We start from the raw sequence: 22,167 nt of genomic DNA, 5'->3' as shown, positions 1-22,167 counted from the left end.
TGGGGCTCTTATGATACAAATGTTATTACATTTGATGAAGTCACTGTGTTCCCTAAGTCTACTTTCAAGACCCAAGAGTTCTCTTTCCCTCTTTTGTTCAGCTTCATTATTTTCCAAATTCTCTCTTCTGTATCACGTATTCATTTCTCTGCTTCTTCCATCCTTGTGGTTACTACATTTGGTCAGTTTCAAACCTTGGTTATTATATTTTTCATTTTGGTCTGACTCATTTTTAGGTCTTTCGTCTCTGTGGTAAGGAGCTCTTTGATGTCTTCCATGCTTTTCTCAAGGAAGATCAATTAGTACCCTTATGACTGCTGCTTTCAATTCTGAATCAGACACGTTACTTATATCTGTTTTGATTAGATTCCTGGCCATGACCTTTTCTTGTTCTTCCTTTTGGGATCAATGCCTCCATCTTGGCAATTCGTATAGGTCTCCATCTTCTTCTGTTAGGAAAGCTTGTTATATTTCCTGTTCCTGAGAGTAATGTCTTTATGAAGAGGTCTTTTAATGTGGGCCTGGCACTTTAGGAGGTGTCTCTGTATGTGCTGCTTGCACTCTGCTGCTGTGTTTTGGCTCCTCTGTCCTTCTGGGCAGTCCTCTGAAATGTCCCCTTGCCTGCAGTGGGGAGTGTTTGGACCTTGCCTATAGTGTGCCATGTTTTCACGAGATGTGCACTGATATGCTTGTTAAAAGAGACCTGATGTTATTTCCACTAGAGCTAATGTTTTGCAGAACTCTGTGGGCAGTAGACATGGTGTATAGGGGGCTTGTGCTGGTCTTCTGGCGGTGGGGAAGGGTTTGCTATGCTTGCTTTCAGCATAATTGACTAAGAAAAGCAGTATCAGTGGAGTGCAGGGAGCTAGGACTTGGTATAAGCAATTTAGGCTGCCAGTATTGGTTCTGTGTTGTTTACTGAAGTTAGTTTGTGCTGTGGGGTCGAGGAAGTTAACGGGCCAGAAAGCTCCTTTGTCCCTTGAAAGGAGAATTGTGCTTGCTGGCAAGCTCTCCCAGAAGAACAAATAATTTCCCCTCATTCGACTTAAGTGTTTTCAGATTGTGGTTTTCACACCATCTGTGTCCAGGTTGTTTGCCTACCTGAAACAGCGCAGTGCACTATGGGCTCTATCCCAAGCAGGATGGCTGAGTTTTAAAATTCCACATTTTAGGGACCTGGAGTGGTGGAGACCCGTGCTGGTCTTCTAGGAGATGATCTTGCTATGCTTGGATTGATGCAGGTTTGATCCAGAAGGGCAGTCACACCAGCGCACAAGAACATGGGGTTTGGAGCAAAGCACACTAACGAGCCTGCACCCAGGTTAGTCGCTCTCAGCAGGTGTCAGTCTGTCCCTGGTTGCCTACCATATTGAGTAAATACATGGGTACTGTGGCCTAGCCAAGTGGACACATACAATTAATCATCATGCTAGGCTAAGACATAATATTATGATATAAATTATTTTACTTCTTGCTTCTCACAGTCAAAATTATGTTGTCATATGTTTGTCTTTATTGCTATTTAGTATTCTTTAATATCCACGTACTACAAACATAAGTTATGCTGTTATGAATAGTCATTTATATAAATATTTTGGTCCAAAAGTACACAGTTTTCTCTATGGTATATATAAAGGAGTAAACAGTGTGCTTCAAAGGCTTATGCATCTTCAAGTTTTTATTTTTTTATTTTTTAAAGATTTTATTTATTTATTTGACAGAGATCACAAGTAGGCAGAGAGGCAGGCAGAGAAAGAGGAGGAAGCAGGCTTGCTGCTGAGCACAGAGCCCATTGCGGGGCTGGATTCCAGGACCCTGGGATCATGACCAGAGCCCAAGGCAGAGGCTTAATCCACTGAGCCACCCAGGTGCCCCCATCCTCAAGTTTTTAGACTGTGCTAATATGTTCTAATGGGATGATATTAACTTATGAATTTATTGGCAATAAGAAAGAGTTCTACTTACTGTCATTCTCACCAGTTCTTGGTACTGTCATGTTTTTCAATTTTGCTAATCTAGTGAATATGTGGTAAAGTGTATAGTCTGCCTGAGATAGTCATGGTTTATATGTTTCCCCAGCATAAATATTATCAGTAGTCAGCATCACTAGCCTTAGTAGAGGAGGAAGAAAGAGAGAGAGATAGGCCTTTCTTCCTCTCTCTGAGTGCCCACAGCACTGAGGCCAGACTGCGAGAGAACAGGGAGAAAAGCTGGCAGTCTACAAGCCAGGAAGACAGCTCACCAGAAGTAAACTCTGACCAACCTTGATCTGGACTTTCCTGTCTGGAACTGTGAAACAAGAAATTGCTGTAGTTAAAGCCACTCAGGTTATGATATTTTGTTACAGCAGTATAATATGACTAATAGAGCTGTCTGTGTTTTTGGCCTCTGATGATTTATTCTTTATATATTTTAGATACTAGTTCTTCATTAGTTATAGGTACTTAAAAAATTCTTTCACTGTGAGACTTACATTTGCACTTTCTTATTTCTTCATATATATAGATACATATGTATATATATATAAATATCTATAAAGTTTTAGTTTTAGGAAGTTAAATTTATCAGTTATTTTCTTATGTAATTTTTAATATTTTTTAATTCTGAAGTCTTATATTTCCCTTTTTATCTGAAACTATTAAGTATCATCCTTATATTTCCAAGAATTTCTGAGTTGTTTTTTTTTTTTTTTTTTTTTTTTAGTTTACTTATTTGAGAAAGTGAAAGTGCACATGCACATAAGGGAGGTGGGCAGAGGGACAGAATCCCAAGTAGACTCCCCACTGAGTTCAGAGACTGTTGTGGGGCTCGATCTCATGACCTGTGAAATCATGACCTAAGTTGAAACCAAGAGTTAGATGCTCAGCTGAGCAACTAACTGAGCATCACTGAGCCACCCACGCGCCCTTCTGAGTTCTTTGCACATTTAATTATTCTGGTTTCATTTTGGCTACATCTTTGCGTCTTTTTTTTTTTTAATTAATTTATTTATTTGACAGAGAGAGCGATCACAAGTAGGCAGAGAGGCAGTCAGAGAGAGAGGAGGAAATAGGCTCCCTGCTGAGCAGAGAGCCCAATGTGGGCCTCGATCCCAGGACCCTGGGACCATGACCTGAGCTGAAGGCAGAGGCTTTAACCCACTGAGCCACCCAGGCGCCCTCTTTGCATCTTTTTTTAAGAGGACATCATTTCTTAATATACTTGAGAATCCCGAGAACATTTTTTAAAAAATTGTAAACAATCTTTGCCATAAAGCTAATTTTTTGGAGAGAATTCATGTGCCCATTGTTGAGATATCTCTATTAGCATTGATTTCTATTAGTAATTTAGAATTTTAGGTTCTAGTATCATTTTGAGCAGTTTTTTCCCCCAATCATCATAGTTTTATTCCATTATCCCCTTGTTCCTATTGCTCCATTACCAGCAATTTTACCTGTGTGCACCACCCCCCTTTACCCTTTCCATCATCCTCAGCAAGAGAAGTGTCTTGCATCTTCCTGTTACCAATCCATAATTCAATTCAGAGTCTAATCTTAAGACTCTCTGTTCCTCTCGTGTCTCTGTTCCACAGTATGACAAGGACAATAGATAGATCCAGACATTGTTTTGCTATGTCTTCAGATTCTTTTCACAAGCAAAGAGGTCTACTCCAGTTCTTAGCTAAAAGTAAATAATCACATAAAGAGTGATCTTCTACAAGAGCCAGACTTTTGTTTGGCCCTTCCCACTCTAGATCCAGTGCCCAGCAGCCCTGTGGCTCTATTCTTGCTAATTTCTTTGCGTTCTTACTCAATTTCTTAGCTATGAAAATGTATGTCTCACTTTTTCAATTGACCAATGATGCATTTTTATCATTCATTAGTTCTTATTTGAGCAGAAGAATATACCAGAGCATCAACTTCCTAAACTATTCTGACTCAAAATCTGGATTTACTTTTAAGTGGAAGATATTTTTATTCAGAAGTCTGTTAGAAATTGAAAATATTAAGAATAGTCTCTAATCCTTTGCTTTCATGATGTTAATCTTTATCCTCTGACTTCTTTTTGTAAGGAATAGATGTATCACTATCTAGCATTACTGAACCTCTCATTTACCCACCAAATAGATATGTGCTCTCTTAAAGGGTATGGTGAAGATGTATCCCTGCTTCTACACACCAACTCAGTTAGAAAGAAAGGGGATCATTAGGAGACAATTTTTCTTTCAAAGAAAAAAAAATCACCATTTAGAGACTACTTTAAATAAAACATTTTCTTCTTCTTCTTCTTTTTTATTTTGGGAAAAAAATTTATTTTAGGAAAAAAAATTCAATAATTCAATAATTTGCCTCATAAAAATAATTTGCCTCATAAAATGAGTCTGGAAGAATCTTCTACTCTTCTTTTACAAGAGTTTGAGAAGGATTGGCATTATCTCTATTTTGAATGTTGGTACAATTCACCAGTGAAGCCTTCCGGATTTCTGTCTGCTGGAGGACTTTTGATTACTCTTCAATCTTCTTACTAGTAATTGATCTGTTCAGATTTTCTATATTATCACCATTCAGTCTTGGTATCTTGTATGTCTCTAGAAGGCATTCATTTCTTCTACCTTGTTCAATTTATTCGCTTTTCAACTGCACTGAAAGTCACTAGGTCATGATGTTACCACTATAATAAGCATTGTAGCTGCTCTCACTTCATATTTAGTCTTCTCCAATCCATCCTCACAAAAGCAATGGATATCACTGTGGTTTCCTGCTTAAATCCCTCAAGGACTTCTTAGCGCTTTTAAAGTAAAATCTAGATTCATTCCAAAGACCACAAATCCTTGAATGCTTTAGCTGGTTTGCAATCTTCTATCCTCACTACCCTTCAGCAATGCAGATTTTCTAGCTGGCTCTCTGTTGTTAGAAAACTACATTCTAGTATCACTTAGGAGTGTATGAATATCCTGATCTCTCTCTGTCTGGAATGTTCTTCTTTCAGTTGTGTGTTCAGATGGCTCAATCAGATCTTTCAGATCACAGGGCAAATGTCACTTCCTCAGAGAAGCCTTCCCTGATTACCCTATCTAAATGAGTTCTCCCTGTTTTCTCTCTTATCACCCTCTTAATTTGCTTGATAGCATTCTGAAACCAATGCATCTGGAAGCTTCTGGCTCCCACTCCACGAAGAGTCTGATTCTCCCTCCCTCTTCCCCCCTCCCCCGTTCATGCATGCTCTCTCTCTCTTTCTCTCTCTCTCAAATAAATAAATATTAAAAAAAATAAAATAAAATATAAATTTCATGATTCAAAATATTTATGTATAGTTTTCATCATTTCATTCTGGGAGCTGACCTAGTGTCATCATGTAGTAAGAACTTAACAAATATTTACTGCTTCCTAAATTTGAAGAATGTATAGCATGAATACTAATACTATATACTTCAGAATAACCAAACCTCATTTCAAGTCCTTTTTTGGATTTTTACCTTTTGGCCTTGGAAAACCAACATAGCCAATTTGAATCTGATTCTTCATCTTGATTCTATATGTTTGCCATGTGTAAAACATTCCGATAAAGACTTAAATCGAGGGGAGCTGGGGTGACTCAGTGGGTTGAGCACTGAACTCTTGATTTAAGCTCAGGGCATGATCTTAGGGTCTAAGATTGAGCCCTGTATGGGGCTCCTTGCTGGGTGTGGAGCCTGCTTGGGATTCTCTCTCTCTCTCCCTCTGCTCTTCCTTCTCTGTGCATTCTCTCTCTCAAAAACTAAACAAACAAGAACAGAAACAAAACAAAGCAAAAACAAGAAAAAACTTAAATAGATCAACTATTTTAGCTGTTAAAATAATTTTATGAGGTAGATATTTTTAACACTCCTGTTTTTCAGATTGAGAAAACTCAGTCTAACAGTTGAGTAACTTCTAAAAAGTTCCACAGCTAACAATCTTATTCCAGAGGCCACGCTCTGAGAATGAAGTGTGATACCATTTGTAAAGCTATCATGTTGGTGGTTATTGTACTTATTATTGAGTCAAGAAACCATTCTTAAGACAGAAAACAACTTGAATGAAACTTTTTAACAAAAGGTCAACTTTTCATACACATGGAACATAAGTTCTGAGGCCTTTTCTCTATTTTGCTGAATGCCTGGTGTGAATGATCACAAGTAGTTTACTGATACCAGATCAAGAACATTTTTTGGGGTTGTATACTATTCCTTAAAGCATGATTTGTAATTTTCGCATCATCGCTTTAATTAGATCTTTTGAAGTTCAATAAAATTCACATGATCATCAGATTTCATTTTCTCAGATTTTTTTGACATCCTACCAATTAATGTAAGAGCTCTTATGTTTTAAAAAATGCACATACAACCATTACATCTTATCAGAGACTACATATTCCTATGAAAAATAAAGCAGTTTAAAATTAATTTCATAATTATTTTCATTGTTTCATTATTTTTCAAAATATTTCACATTTTGAATATACTTGTCTAAGCCTAAATTATTAAAATAATAACTGAGGAATTTCCTACTGTACTGTTTCAGGTCAAAGATGTTCTCTGTATCTAGTTAATTTCTTTCCCCTTTAATCTCTTATGAGAGTTTTATTTATTCATACCACTTAGCCTATCAGGGAATTGTTTTGGTGTTTTGCTTGCTTGTTTTTTTTGAATTTTTACATCCCCCATAAACTCAAAGCTCCTCACAGACAAATGCTGCAGGAGTAGACAGATTATCTGCATGACAACAGAGTGCCCTGATTCTTATTATTGATATTCTCCCTCTCAAAAACTCCTAAATGTCCATTGGTTTTCACACTTTCACACATAATAAAATATGGAGAACATGTAGCAATGAAAGGCAGTTAATGAAATATTTAAATATTTAAATAAAAGCGAGTAATGAACCAGGATAATTCCAGATTCTGTCTGACCTCAAATTCTGTGCACATAAGTCTTAACCATTCCTTGTAATACTTCTCCAATCTACACTGTAATAAATTGGGATTGTAGAGATGTTTTTATCTTTCAGTATCTTTCAGACCTTACCGAAATCATACAGTTATGCTATGTAGTGATACACGATATGTAGGTAAATGAGATAAAGCAGATGGGAAAAAAGAACATCAATACTGTGTAATCCACTGTTCTGCAGGGACAAAATGCCAGAGCTCCTTGTTGCCTGTTGGAATTATTATAAATACAGTAGGTTTTCTTTTAATCCTTGTGACATAATAGCATTTTTTTTTAATTTTTAATTTTTTAATTTTTTATAAACATATATTTTTATCCCCAGGGGTACAGGTCTGTGACATAATAGCATATTTTTAAGGATTTTATTTATTTATTTAACAGAGAGAGAGAGAGAGAGAGAGCATGCACAAGCAGGGGGAAGCGAGGAAGAGGGAGAAGCAGACTCCCCACCGAGCAGGGAACCCAGTGCAGGGTTCAATCCCAGAACCCTGGGATCATGACCTGAGCTGAAGGCAGAGGCTTAACCAACTGAACCACCCAGGCACCCCCATAATAACATTGTTTACCAACTTCAGACAATTTTATTCCAGTGCTTGTATACATTCTCTATTTTGCTGTGCACTGACTTAACTATTTTGGTTTTTACTAACATCATAGTCTTTATTGAGGCTGAGCTAGGATGGGTTAGGCATTGCGTATAGGACTAAGAACCCACAGATGAATGAAATACTTTTCTGTCTTCTGAAATGTTATTCACAAATAGTGAGTAATGACAGATAACAGATATGTAGATTGAATGGGAATAAGTATTAGATCATAGATAACTGTATGCAATAACCTCATTCCATACTCTAAGAACCAAGCAAAAGAAACAAGAGCAGGACAATGAGGAGGAGGAAGAGGGGGAAGGAGTCAACAAAAAAATCAAAGCAAATTATTGCTCAAACTCCAATCATCTTCCAAAATGTAGGTCAAGTTCTACCTTCTCTGCAATATTTTATGGCATGTCCACTTGAAAGTAAACTTTCCATTTTCTGAACTTTTCATATTTTTTTTTAAATTTTGTGTTGGTTAGCATATGTAATTGCTATATATAACTGATTTTCTTGGTTAGATTGGAAAACGTATGCTATACATTTACTTATTTCCTAAAGTAACAGCAGGACTACATTAACTCAATAGATGTCCAGTATGTATATTTCAATTAACAAAATAAAATTATAAATAGAATAAACATCATAATGGAAGGTCTTATAACACCATCTGTCAAATCTTGCCATTCCTCAAGCTCCCTCCCCACTCCCCCCAAAATTCTATTTCCATTACTGAGACTTTCAGAGAGATTTCATCATCCTCTCCTGACTACCCTCAGAAATGCGGCTGTATCTTTTTAAAGTTATTTTATATTTTTCCTTGTATCATATTGATTTTAGATTGATATGGGATACAATATACTTGCACATAATACATATCAATACAATATATTATTAGCTAAATTTACTTTCTCATTCTGTGTTTTGTTTGGTTGTTTGTTTTTAACCCCCTGGGATGCCTTCAAGTGTTGTGAAGATGGATGTATTCAGGGAATTGAGGGAGGAACGTTTTTCTTTCCCTAGGATGATGACACTAATTAAAGTCATAGCTTTTAATTGATGGCTTTTAAATCATCCTTATGTTTATTTCTAGATTTCGCCTAATGAACAGAACAAAGGAAATTATTTGCAGATTGGCAAATAACAGTAATGGTTTCAAGCACTCTGTTTAGTGTTTGCTACTCACAGTTATCATTTTCTGTGCATACTCACATACTATGTTACAGTTAATTATTTAGAACAGTAGGTTGCCCCTCCTCCAAATAGAATAAACGAATTTTAATTTGCCTTCTAACTAGAAACAACTGTTAATAATATGGAAATTTAATGAACACAAAGCAAGATTTCTTTCATAGAAACTATTTCCATTATACTCACATCATATTCTTTAAAAACCACTACATTTTAGAGTTCTTTAGTAATGAAAGAAACAAGTCATCATAATTTCATGCAATCATGCTGTTTTTCTAAATAGTTTGTGGCTGTGACAGGTCATTTTTAATCCAACTAGCTGTGTACATTATATTAATGCAAAAAACCCAAACTATAAATTTGCAAGCTCTTTGTGCTGAAATAACGTCTGTCCTTAAATAGCTTATTTCCTGATCCACCAGCAAAACAATCTTAATCAGTTTATTGTCTACTTCAATGTTCATTAACAGCAGGACAGAGTTGGTTTTAGTAAACACAGTGAACCACTCTTCAGTCCATTTCCTGCACTGGTTTCCGGAACATGTATAAGAATTGGAGAGTGAATGCTTTGTTATAATATGGCGAAGCCTGGAGGAAAAGTGAAAGTGGAGGCATCTAACCAGGAGCAGCAACAGTTCTGGACAAGAATTTGTAGGTATCTCTGATGGGAGGCTTATAGGGTCTGCCCTGTTGCTTATTACTAAGAAAAAAACAGGTGGGCATACTGTACTTGCTTCAGCCAACACTTTTGATAGGGAAAAATATACTCCAGCAAATAACCTGGATTCTCACAGGTACATCATTTTACTCTTTTACCAGGATGTGGGAAAACACACACACACGCACACACACACACACACACACACTTCAAATCATTTTATATTAAAATTATCTAATTAATTAGTCTGCCTCCTTACTGGGTTGCAAACTTAAGACAGAGCTCTCATTATTTTAATCCTTTTATATCTAATTGCAAAATCTATACTTAGCAGTAGTTGAGGATGAAAATACATTGGAAGCTTCGAGAGCAACTGAAACCAAGAAGTCAAAGAAAAGATAGTTTCCCTCTGAGGTGTTGAGAGAAGGGATGCTCAAAAGCTAAATTAATTCCCTGTGGCTCTTATTTCTGGGAATGTAGCCTCACCAGTGGACTGAACTGAGCTAGGGCTCTTTAGCCACATTACCCCTGAGCCCTCTAACACCTGTTCTTCTTCCTCGTCTCTTTCATGTTTACTATATTTGCAGGGGACCAAATATTTCTTTCATTTAAATATTTTCAAACAAATACCTAATGTCAATCCATTGTAATCTATAGGAATAAGCATTTATCTGAATTTAAATAAAAATCTTCTAACTTATATACGCTTCTCTCAGCTCAGATGATGACTGAAGTTAAGTACGTGAACAACGGCTGTACAAATCAAAGGTGGACCTAGCTCCCTGACATCAGTACCTTGATTTTGGAGAACTTCATCTTATTTGTCAAAATCTGAGACTGCCTCTAACCTGGCACCGGGTTCTAATAATCAGAATATTTACTGAGTATCATGTTTGTTGGCCTGAGAGTATGAGCCAACCAAATTCATAGCTGAGTATCTCAGATGTAGGAAAAGGGCATTATTTCATATCATTCATCTTGCAGGAGCAACAGTGTGATTAAGCTCAGGACTTAAAGAAGCAGTTTGACTGAAGAACCAGGACAAAAGTTTAAAAGCTAGCCAAAGTATTAAACCACAACTACGATACAACACAGATTGGATTGCATATCAAATAGCCTTCTTCTACTCTTCTTGAGAGAATATTGCCAAAAGGTTGTCGCTGTTACTGTTACAAGGTCACAAAGCACCCAGAAAGCTAGTGGCATAAAACATTGTGTTATGCTCACAAATGATGGGTCAGGAAGTCGGACAGGACAGCAAAGGTGGCTGTCCATGCTTTAAGATGTTTGGGGACTCAAGTGGAAAGATTGAAGTCAGGGGGTCACTTGCAGTTTGGAGGCTGGAATGATCTGGAAGACACCCATTCACTCACCTATGTGGCACCTGAGCTGCATGATCAAAGGGTGCACTCAGCCAGGACACCAATGAATGTCTTTCCTGTGGCTTGAGCTTCTCACAGCATGACAGTTGGCTGTGAGGGCATACAGAGAGTGACGATTCCCAGAAAGCAGGATGAAGAACATTTTGACCTATTACGGAGAGTCAGAGAGGGTCACTTTCACTGCATTCTACTGGTTACAAGAAAGTCAGCTCAGATTCAAGGAAAGGGGACACAGCAGTTGCCTCAGAGTATTGACAGTGGCGATCCATTTTCCACAGTCAGTTAGCAGGTAAACTAAATCAATAAAATCTCCCTTACTTATGTTAAATTGAAATGTAAAGATTTTAATACCTTCAGTTAGAAAAGACATAAGTAAGATTTTATTGAAATCACCAATAGTGAACATTTCTAAACTGGAGCTTAAAAGAGAATTTAAGACTACAGAGGGTCCCATTTTACAACGGTTTGAGTTAGATTTTATGGTAGTGAGAAGTAATATGCGTTCATTAGAAATCATAGTCTGAGTTTTGAATATTGATGTTTTACCAGGCTGGTGATATGCGGTGCATTCCTCTCCCGTGACGCCAGGCGACGCCACCAGCAGCCGCGCCATGTGCCATGAAGTCACAGGGTAAACAACCAATACAACCCTTCTGTAACCATGCAACCATTCTGGATTTTGCTTTCAGTACCATACTTAACAAATTACATGAGATACTCAACACTTTATTGTAAAATAGGCTTTGCGTGAGATGATTGCCCAGCTCTAGGCTCTCCTAAGTGTTCTGAGCACATTTAAGGTAAGCTCATCTAAGCGATGCTTTTCGATAGGTTAGGGGTATTAAATGCATTTTTGATTTACATTTTCAATTTATGATAGGTTTATCAGTATGTAAATTGAGGGAGATCTGTATTTAAAAGTGTTCACTTTCTTTTTATATTATTCTTCTGATAACTTTTTCAAGAGTGACCTTGTTTCATTTATGCTCTTAAGTAGCTCTCTAAACTTTGATCCAGTACTTTCTATTAACTCAAAATCTATGGGGCCATCTCAACAGAAGATGATCTTCTGAACTGGATTATGAACAGCCCTGGTTCCTTGAATGTTAATAACCTCTCTACTTAGGGCCTACATTAATAGTCTTTCTAACGGAGACGTGCCTTTCCACTTACAGACTTGAAAAGCTCCACTAATGTTTTTAGGAGCCAAAAGTCAGGTGGGAAGAAATATATCATCAAGCGAATGCTGCCTTGAAATCGCCCAGTAGGATACAAGGTTTCTAAGAAATTGTCTGAAGTTAATTGCACATTTTTATTCCCCTTTACAAAGAGAGGTAGTGATACCTACAGTAGGTTAATACTTCCACTTGAGAGCTAAATAAAAGGAAAATCTTTCTGAACTTAGCAAAGCACAGCAATTAATTTTGTCTGTTAGGATATAAATTAAATGTACAGGTACTAGTTAAGCTTTGAAAGCAAAAAGCTAGTCATTCTTAAACCACAGTACGGTGCACACTGAACACCAGATTAAATGGAATATCTTCATTACGAAGTAAAATTTATCTTTATCTCCTTGAATTTTATCGACACTTCAAAGTCTCCTTTAAAAGTCAACTGCTATATGACACCTTCCCCATTAACTCCAGCTGGTGGTGATTTTCTCCTTTTGCCTTCATTTTGTAATATATATGTATGGCATTTCTTACACAACCTCTCCTATCCTAGGCATTGTGTGCCTATAATGTATTTCTTCTTTAACATTTAAGTTCGATTTTGTAAGGCATAAAATACAGGGGTTGAGTGGAAAAGTGCCTTTTAAGCTCATTTGAAATGAAAAAGCATTGCATTTGGTGTACAGAAAAATAACTCTATTTGTTAAATAATGTTGTCTCTCACAAACAGCATGGGAAAGACCATGGTCATCTGTCTCCCTGCCATGCTTAAACCTACATATCCTCCCTTCCATACACAGTTTGTGTCTTTATCTGCTGTGGACTGAATGTTTTTGTTCCCCTCCCCCAAAGTTCATATATTGAAGCTGTAATCTCCAATGTGATGGTATTTAGAGGTGAGATTTTTGGAGATAATTAGGTCATGAGAACGGAGCCCTCATGACAGGATTAATGTCCTTCTAAAAAGAGGAAAAGACGTAAGAACTTTCTTTCTGCCATGTGAAGACACAGCAAGAAGGCAGCCATCTGCCAACCAGGAAGAGTCCCCACCAGACATCCAATCTGCTGGCACATTTATCTTGGACTTCTCACCCTCCAGGACTGTGAGAAATGTTTGCTGTTTAAGCACTCAGTCTATGGTATTACAGAATAGCAATCCAAGCTGATTAAGACAATAACTATATGTATAAACACATATTTTATTACTTTTCTGCTTATTCTCTATAAAATATGAAATAAAACATGATTTCTATAAATAAGTGAGTAAAAATGTAGGAACCCACACCACTAACCAAAGTACTTTTTAATGAATTTTACATTCAGTATAAATAATATATATAGAGAGATACATAATAAATACTTCAACTTGGCTAACTTCTTGTATTGTCAATTCATTATTATTTTCCTTCATGCCCTAGCCATATGTTGGAAATTAGCCCCAAGCAAATTCTCTACATATTACTTCCTTTCATATTCTGAAGTTCCCTACTACTCATTTGTATAGAGTGTACTGAGATCTCATTAATAGTAAGATCCAAACTTTACTGGCTCTTTGCCTCCATTTATTAAATATGCAAAATCTTCAACTCTCCCAATACTTCAAAACTAACTTAATATGCATGGCAGGATCTTTTATCTATGTTCATGACCAGTTTTCCTACCAGGAGTTACTGATAGTGTGTTTAGTTTTGCTTGGCATCATTCTTCCAACTCTCTGAGGTTCTATGCCTTCCTTACTTCCTAGAGCAGTCTCCATTGGGCCTTCCTGAGAAAATGAAGTGCTATCTTTTGAGCATTATTTCTTCTTCTTTTAGTAAGTTACCTTCTTGTTTTCCTTAGAGAACTACCCTTCTGTGAGTACATGTGACTTTAAAAGAGCCGACTTTACCTGCAACTTGAAGGTGAGGACATGGCCAAGTCTGGTCACAGAATACCACATGGTCCTCGCCCAAGTGACCCATTAATTTATAGCCATGTGTCTTAGCAGTAGCTCTATCTTAATTCTGGAGCTTTTGCTAAAAATGTGGAAAAATACACCTTCATTTCACCTTGGGAAATGTTGAACTTGGGAAAACAACAGTCTGAATCTACTTCCGTTGACAGTAAGCAAAGCCAACCCTGGGGAAATCCGAGACAAGAGATGCAGAAAGACTTATTTCTTATATACTGTTTGATCCTGCAAAAGAAATGGAGGATGAAAGCTTTTCAGCTACTGTATTTTTCAATTACACGTACGAAGTCTTCCTTTTTTTTTCTGCCTAAAGCTAATTTAAGTTGGGTTTTCTATGACTTACAAGTAAAATAATCCTAAAACTCATTTACTCTACCGGCATTGTTCTGCCATCATTCATCACATTCTGAGGCTATCTTAAGGAAAGGGATGGGAAAATAGTTCTTTCCACATTGTTTAATTCTCAGAGTGTTGTTTATACTCTGAATTTATACAGACTCAGAGAAGGTACTTATTTCAATTTTCTCTTTCAGTGCCTTCCGTGTCAGGGACCCAACTATGTATCCAAGAGCTAGATAGTTTTGAATTCCTTCTATGCTCTGACAAGGAAGTTGGGGGATGGGCTCGACATGGTGATTTTTCATTCCTTTGGAGGAGTTCTCTCTTAAGGACTCCTTGCTACACACTGCAAATATTCTTCTGTTGGGCTCTCCTCATGAGTTTGTTCAATTTACTCTAGGTATACACTAGCTTTTTTTTTTTTTTTTTAAAGATTTTATTTATTTATTTGACAGAGAGAAATTACAAGTACACTGAGAGGCAGGCAGAGAGAGAGAGAGAAGGAAGCAGGCTCCCTGCTGAGCAGAGAGCCCGATGCGGGACTCCATCCCAGGACCCTGAGATCATGACCTGAGCCAAAGGCAGCGGCTTAACCCACTGAGCCACCCAGGCACCCCTACACTAGCTTTTTAAAAAATTTTTAATCAGACAACTCCTTAACCTCTACACTTTGCTGGACATATTTGATTATCTCTCACACATTTAAGCTATGTTTACTTCCATCTGCGTATTTTGCATTGTTTTTCCTGCTATCAAAATCTTTTTCATTTTCTGTACTGTTCTGTGTAAGAGGGTAGCCATTTACATCTAAATTAAAATTAAATAAAATTAAAAATTCAATTTCTGGGCACCTGAGTGGCTCAGTGGGTTAAGCCGCTGCCTTTGGCTCAGGTCATGATCTCAGGGTCCTGGAATCGAGTCCCGCATCGGGCTCTCTGCTTGGCAGGGGGCCTGCTTCCCTCTCTCTCTCTCTCTCTCTGCCTGCCTCTCTGCCTGCTTGTGGTCTCTCTCTGTCAAATAAATAAATAAAATCTGATAAAATAAAAAAAATTCAATTTCTTAACTTCATTAGTCACATTTCAAGTGATCAGTAACTATGATGGGGCTAGTAGATACATTTTTGAAGAACATAAATATAAACCATTTCTATCATTGCAGAGAGTCCTACTGGATGAAATTATTCCAGATCATGTTTCAGAATCTGGTTTCAAATAAAAATTACATTTTAAAAATATTAATTCCTGAGTGGCATCCCAAATCCACTGACCCAGACTCTCTGGGTAGGGGTAGGAATCCCATGGCCTTTACTGTTTTTTCTGGTTTGTTTGTTCTTCTTCTTCTTCCTCTTTTTTTTTTTTTTTCTTTCAAAAAAGGGAGGTTACTAAGGATTTGAGGCTACTTCTGCTGAGCCTTTACTGGGAATGATGCCAAGGATATGGCGTAACCATCTTACCTCAGACTCCACCTGAAAACAAACCACCTGACTACTATTTATTATTCCATGATTTCTAATGTTCCCTGTCACTTCCTCCAGTATTCAATTTCAGCTGGGTACCACACAAAAACTAAAATCTAAACATCATCAGCTTGTTTTTTATATGCTAACTCAGCAATTATTTTGTGATCTTGCGTAAAGTCACTTAAAGTCCTATCTCATTCTTTTACCTGTAAATAAGTGGCAAGTGGAGATGAATTAAATTACTTTAAACTATAAGCATCAACTATGTCTGCTTTTACCATCATATTTCTTAAAATATATCTATTATTTTTCACCACTTTTTCTTGAAAAAAATTCATATTTGGTGGAATAATTATTTTTATTAATATAAAGATTATTTCTAGTGATTAATGAAGTGATTCTTGAATATACATAGCTCCAATTAGAAGAAAGGAAATGAGTGAAAATACAGAAGAGACAAAAATTCAAAATAGAGGAGTGACAGAGAGAGAGAATAAAGTAAGAGAATTTTGTCATGCAATCCTTGCTTTTTTTCCACCTTCCAGTTTTGGAATAATATCTATTTGAACATCATAATAAGCAAAATAGACTTTTTTCTTCCTCCTTGAGATAATAACCTCAAAGGTGATCATTAGTAAAAGATCGGGTGATTTTCATGATTATATGTTACATCTCCTGTCTATCCTATCAGCTTTTATATGCATGATTATTGAAGCAGTGTATGGAGACAATTGATAAAGAAAAGCACGAGTATTGTAGGTTGAATCAAATAAAGCCTTACAAGAAGTGTAAAAAATTGTAATAAAATATAGCACATTTCTTTCCACTTAATACTGTATTTCTTATAGATTTTTTATTTTCAGGTCTATAATGTATAATGTTAACTACCTGGATTTAGACCAAACTTCACAAGTTCAGAGCAAAGACCTCCAAAAACTGCCCTCACTTCTGACACTGGTTGCAAGATTTGGGGTGCCCAGGCCATTCACACTTCTGACCAACAGGCTATATATATTTGGAGTTTCCTGTTATCCTCTCAGGTTTCCTAATCTGCTAGAATGACTCATAGAACCCCAGGAAGAATTATACTTATAATTACAGTTTTATTACAGCAAAAGGGGAGGCAAATCCAGGCCAGCTAAAAGAAGAGATGCACAAGGTGAGGACTAGGAGGGTCCTAAATTTGAATCTCCCATATCCCCTCCTGTGGAGTTGGGGTGCAGCACCCTCCTGGCATATCATGTACCAACATGCACAGAGTCCTGCTGACCAGGGAAGCTCACCTGAGCTCTGAGTCTTGAGTTTTTACCTGGGCTTCATCACATATGATTGATTGAATCATTGGCCATGGTTCGAATTCAATATCCATCACCTCTTCTCTTCCCTGAAGGTCAGGCTGATATTACATGCTTCAAAGTCCCAAACTTCTACTCATATGATTGTTCTTTCTGGCATGGCCAGTTCCCATTCTGGGTCATCTAACTAGCATAAATTTAGGTGTGGCCTGAAGAACCATCATTAAAAACAAAGACACTCTTATCACTCAGGAGATTCCAAGACTTTTTGGAACCATGGATGAAAGTGAGAAAATATATAATGGGTGAAATAGTGATTTTTACCTAACTATTTCTGCATAGATTTTGTTAGAACCTATTTGATGGCAGTTTACTTGAATGATAAAGAAACTATATAAATGATATTGTGTAATGGTAAACTGTTATCAATAAATATTTCCACTTTAAGGAATAAACTTGTGCTTGAAGGTAGTGACATAAATATTGAACAAATTTTGTGGGAAACAGTCCTGAGTTGTGGCATTTGTCACTTTCTGTGGTACAAATGTAGGGTTACCAAATTGCCATTTCTAAATGTGGATTGGGAAAGGAGGCACAGGATGCTTGCCAGCTTGTTGGAACATTTCTGCAAGTGAGGATGTGATGCATATATTTTGATATACTTCATTGTTTTCATTATCAAAGAGTATAAAGGAATAGACGCTAATTCATACTTTAATTTAGCGATTTGCTTCCCAAAGAATGCATATGTATGTATGTAATCCAGTTTGCAATCCAGCTGGATTTTAACCAGTTATATAAGTTAATGTTTCAGACACTGCTTCCCAGTGATAGAGATGGAAAACAGCATCCACACTCTCAACAAATTTCCATTCCTGGGATGCCACAAACTTATTGCTGGTTTATAGCTCTACTAACCCAGAGCTCTAGCTTTTAATTATTACTGGTGTTTCTCCACATCACTGAAATATTTTCTTTTCTATGCCAATAATAATATTTGCATTCTCATCTATATTTGGGGTCGGGGGGATAGAGTACGTGAAAGTCTGCCAGCAAATGACTTTCTCTAGAATTCCAGACATTTCTAGATTCAGGTTTATAGAACAGAGTGGGACAAGATGGCAGACTGCTAGAATAGTACTGACCTAACATTCTTTAAAGATTTTATTTATTTGACAACAAGAAAGAGAGAGAGAGAGCACAAGTAGAGGGAGTAGCAGAGGGAGAGAGAGAAACAGGATCCCTGCTGAACAGGGTCCATCCCAGGACACTGGGATCTCCGCCTGAGCTGAAGGCAGAAGATTAACCAACTGAGATACCCAGGGGTCCCCGACCTAAATTTCTAACGATGATTTATTTATTTATTTATTTATTTTTGCCTTCCAAGTTCCTGCTGTTATCATTACAAATATTCTTTCCATACTCTTCTCTTTTCTAGTCAAGTCTTTTTTTTTTTTTTTCTCCCAAAATAACCTTTCTTGTCTACATTATTTATTCAGGTTGCTTTCAAGTTTTTTATGTTTACCTACCTCTATGAGTGGTAGGTAGTTTTATGCATCAACATATGCCCATATACCCCGTTTTGACTCAAATATCAGTATAGATATTAATGTAAAAGTATTTTTTAGATGCAATTAACATGTAAGTCAATGGATTTTGAATAAATCAGATTACCCTCCATCATGTGGATGGGGGTAACCTAATTGGTTAAAATCTTTAGGAGTAATGACTGAGGTCTTCTGAGTAAGAAGGAATTCTGCCTCCCAACTGCCTACAGACTTGAACTGTAGCACCAGCTCTTCCCCGGATCTCCCAGCTGTCAACAGCCTGCCCTGCAGATTTGGAACTTAGCAGCCCCCAAAATTGTGTGAGCCTTGCATATGTATATCACACATACCATTGTTCTGTTTTCACGGAAAACCCTGACTAATCCAGTGTCTATGGTAATTCCTTATTTATTTCCTTAGCAATATAACTATATGGATCCTTGAGGGCACAGATCAAGGGAATCCTTAACAAATACAGAGGAGAAAACTAAACACATGTGATACATAGTAACTATCAGGCAATCAGGATCAAATTCATGACTTGTCTAAAAAAGGCCTGTCATTCTCTTTTTCCTTTTTTTTTTTTTTTTTTTCCCTGAGAACTTCTAATGGAAGGATAATCTATATGCTCTGGCTATAGCACAAAATAGGACATTTAATCTAAATGCAGCATGGATATGTCAGCAACAACATGTATACAAAGTGTATAAAATCTGTGGGGGAAAAACCCATTCCTAAAAATGATAAATGAATGCCAGGCATTCATTTAAGTGGTACAAGCACAATTTTCCATCCTTGATCAGTTCACTTGGATTATCTGAAGCACCTCATTGTCTGCCAGCTGTCAGACGTATTTTTAATTAGGCACTAATGAAGTAATATATGTATGTAAACCATTTAAATCTTGTTCCAGTTTGCAAGGACATCTGTGAGGTGGAAAGTGAGAATCCTTGATCTTTGCCAGACGTTACAAATTATAAAACTATAAAACATGAGACTCAGGTACTCAGAATGACTCCATTTAAAACAGAGAAGGGTGCTATTAAGAAGGTTAAAAAGGACATTTTGCTCTACTTAGTAAAAAATAAGAGGTTTCTTTTCCTCCAGTTTTTCTCCACAGCTACATTTTTGGGCTGCTTTATTGCTCAAATGTAATATATTACTGTGTGTCTCTAAGTGTTCTGATTTTCTTGAAACTTAAATTTTGAATAGAATTTTGGAAAAGTAAGTGTGATTTCTTTTCTGGTTCAGTATATTCCAACAAATGTCCTTCTACAATTGTATATAACATTAATGCTTTGGCACAGATAAGAAGACAACTATTTTATAAACTACCTCACATATAACATATTCCAATAATGTTTTTGACTTAATTTTAACTATTAGATTACTTACAAGTGTTGAGAGAAGTAGGACTAGAAAGAAATTCCCTAGATAGTCATCTGTAGGTGTGAAATCAGCCATAGTCATTTCTGTTTGTTTGGGGGGGGGGGCGAAGCTCTAGTCCAACTGATGTCATTGTTAAAAGCAGAAAATAAGGCATGCTATTTTTAAAAAATCACTTTCTTTTATGATGTAATTCTCTGCCATTTCTAGCGATTTTTTATTTATTTATTTACTTATTTTTCTTTTGAGTAACTAATGTTACCCAATTCACTTTTCCATCTGCTCTCTATACAGTACTGCATTCACATAACTAGTTCCCTATGACTGCAGGAATTCGCAACTGTGTGTGTGATACTTGCGAGATCAGAGCGTTGCCAGGCTCTCACTGGCTAATTTTTGGGGTCTAATCAGTCCAACTAGCAGTCAACAGTGCACCTTTAAAAAGAGTTACAACTATATGCACATTTTAATGGGAATACTTTACTCAAACTAAATTTGAGTGAATAATCTTCTCAAATAGGAATCTTTGCCACACTTCAAAGCCATTTAAAAGCAGATGTAATTATTGACATATGACAAAACTCCTGCACCAACCTGTCCTCAGCATAAATTGATCGACAGGCTCCTCACAAGTTACAAAGACTTCCCTGATCTCTGTCAGTTTACAATTCAAAGTGTGCCCTGCTTTTCTGCCAAATGAATTTATGACACTTATATTTCTCCCTCCATCCACTCTTACCATCGAGTTTTCCTTTCATTAATAATACTTTGCCCTTTCTGCTATACATCCCAAGCCTTTTTATTATATACTATTATTAGTCCATTATTGCAATAGGCCCCAAGAATGTAACTAGGGAAGCAGAATTATCTTTGGTATTTTTGTGGGAGAGGAGAATTGTGAATATTAAACATTTACACACTTTCTGTATGATGTGCATTTAAGGTGATCTTTGAAACATACAATTTAAAATAAATTATTAAAATGGTTAATTGTAGATAATATATTCATGAGTATAAAGGAATACACAGAATCTTTCTACCCTAAAATATAGTATAATAATAGATAAACTTTCTGTGGTTCAAGGACAACTGGTTGAATATTAAATAATTCAATTCACACAGCTTAAGTAAACACCTTTGTCTAGATTAAGTAAATTGAATTATTTTATTAGTGAAGCAAAATAAATTGTTTTTCCTTCCAAATGCTGTCCTCCACAAATAAGGGACAAGCTATAATGAAGCTATATAATTTTTAATATATTATCAGTATTAAAATCTATTCATAGTAATAAACTTTATCTGAAGAAATGAAGATATTGGATAATTTAGACATTTTCTCTCAAAATATGATAAAGTCAAATCTTACTCTAAAACAGCGAGAATAATTATGTACGTTTAAAGAGTTGGAAAAACAATAAAGAACAAGAGTAGGAATTAGGAATACTAACAAGAATAAAGATCGCCATTTAACATGTTATGTATTTAGCACTATGTACAAAGTTTCTGAGGAGTACAAAATTTTGCACCGTACCTCTCCTTAAAGATCTGGATAACCTAGTCAGGTAGGTAAACAAATGTGTAACTTACAAGGGAAAGTAGATTCTCTCACCTGTTAAGAGTAGCAGGACCAAAAATTGCTCTGGGAACAAATAATTGACAGGATTAGTTCTACTGGAGGAAAACATTCCAAGAGGTTGAAAAGGATGGCAGCAGAAATACGGGTGGTAGCATTAGCAGAGATAAGAGCATGAAGTAGTAGTTAACTGTGATTGTGAAGTGCGAAGTCACAACAGATGTCCAGTGACAGGCATCTGCCATGTTGGAGAAGAGTTACAACTGCAAAAATTAATCAGGTTAGCACTTGGTAGGTCTTGCTTTTATTCTGAAATTAGGGACATGACATGATTAGATCTCTGTATTAGGCAGTGAACTAGACTGGCAATGTTGATATCATTTTGGTGTTTGCTGCAATAGATACAAGAATTAATGACAGCCAAATCCAGTGTTACCTAATCCAAATACCAAACTGATTTGGTATAATGTTCTATTTTATACCGTGTAAACATTTCATAATTATTTTCTGTGCTCTTACACACATAAAAAGATATATTATTTTATTGCTTCACAGAAGCCTGTGTAATAAATATAATTACCCCGAAGCAAGTGGAATTTTAAATTATATCAATTACCATTGTTTTCCCAGTGAATTCTGGGTGTTAACAATTCATGTCCCCACTTAGTACTT

Source organism: Mustela erminea, chromosome 17 (assembly GCF_009829155.1).
Source record: "Mustela erminea isolate mMusErm1 chromosome 17, mMusErm1.Pri, whole genome shotgun sequence".
Taxonomy (NCBI): domain Eukaryota; kingdom Metazoa; phylum Chordata; class Mammalia; order Carnivora; family Mustelidae; genus Mustela; species Mustela erminea.
The sequence above is the reverse complement of the archived record's forward strand: the minus strand, read 5'-3'. Positions refer to the sequence as shown.